This window comes from Anneissia japonica, unplaced genomic scaffold (assembly GCF_011630105.1).
Source record: "Anneissia japonica isolate Jap-2015-1 unplaced genomic scaffold, ASM1163010v1 scaffold23204_len943_cov118, whole genome shotgun sequence".
In the NCBI taxonomy this organism is placed as follows: Eukaryota; Metazoa; Echinodermata; class Crinoidea; order Comatulida; family Comatulidae; genus Anneissia; species Anneissia japonica.
Genome location: NW_022714077.1, coordinates 1 through 941, shown reverse-complemented (window position 1 = coordinate 941; position 941 = coordinate 1). Strand labels below are relative to the sequence as shown.

General features: G+C 33.9%; 2 non-coding genes across 2 annotated transcripts; one reads left to right on the top strand and one right to left on the bottom strand.

Annotated features, from left to right (window-relative positions):
- Nucleotides 1-140: 140 nt before the first annotated feature.
- On the bottom strand, nucleotides 141-213 carry Trnam-cau. Its single transcript has one exon. It is a non-coding gene; the product is annotated as a tRNA-Met (tRNA).
- A 394-nt stretch (nucleotides 214-607) lies between these two features.
- Trnah-gug lies at nucleotides 608-679 on the top strand. The gene has a single exon. It is a non-coding gene; the product is annotated as a tRNA-His (tRNA).
- Nucleotides 680-941: the final 262 nt, after the last annotated feature.

Here is a 941-nt window from a genome sequence, read left to right as displayed (position 1 = left end):
AGTTATATGATGTTGTTTCAAGATTACATTAATTGAAATGGTACATATTTAAAAAGTATAACTTAATACAATATTTAGGTTTAAAAAATAAATAATTGTAAATGAAGATCATAACATTAACTTATGTACAAAAAATTCCGTGCCCCCTGTGAGGCTCGAACTCACGACCTTCAGATTATGAGACTGACGCGCTGCCGACTGCGCCAAGGAGCCTACTTGTAAGTACGCTTTAGTTTCTCCTATTTGGTACTATATTTCGTGATATAAAATCATTACCATGTGGTTACTACACTAAAGGAAATAATTTAAAGACATGTTAACAGCTGAAGTTTATTTGTCTAAATCCTATAATAATTTAATGGAGATCATACATTTTGATGAAAAAGAAGGTTTACTTTATGGACGAATAAAATGGGATAAACTTCATCCATGGAAGGCTTAAAGTAAGTAAGCATTTTTTTGGGAAATTACACCTTGTCCTTTATATCGGTGGCATACACAAGGGTGATGCATCCACGTTACACAAAATTATAAGAACGCTTACTAAGGCTTAGTATAGCCTTCCTTTTGTTTGAACCGATTTACATCAGGGCCGGCTAAGTAGCGCGCCGTGATCGTATAGTGGTTAGTACATTGCGTTGTGGCCGCAATAACCCAGGTTCGAATCCTGGTCACGGCATTGATATAACAATGTCACGGCAATGGTCCTTTTTTATTAATTATACTTTTTTATTGAATCCTTCAATCTAAATTTTAAATTGCATACTGTAATTCTATCTACAGAAGATTTATTTTTTTATTGTATTTTTTAATATCTAAGTCCTCGATAAACAGCACCTTCATAACGGCGCAGGATTACAATTGGAAGGGTACCGTGTATCTCAGGAAGTCTGATATGAGTTGTAAATTTTTTAAATACTGTAGAAATAATAGTGTGACAC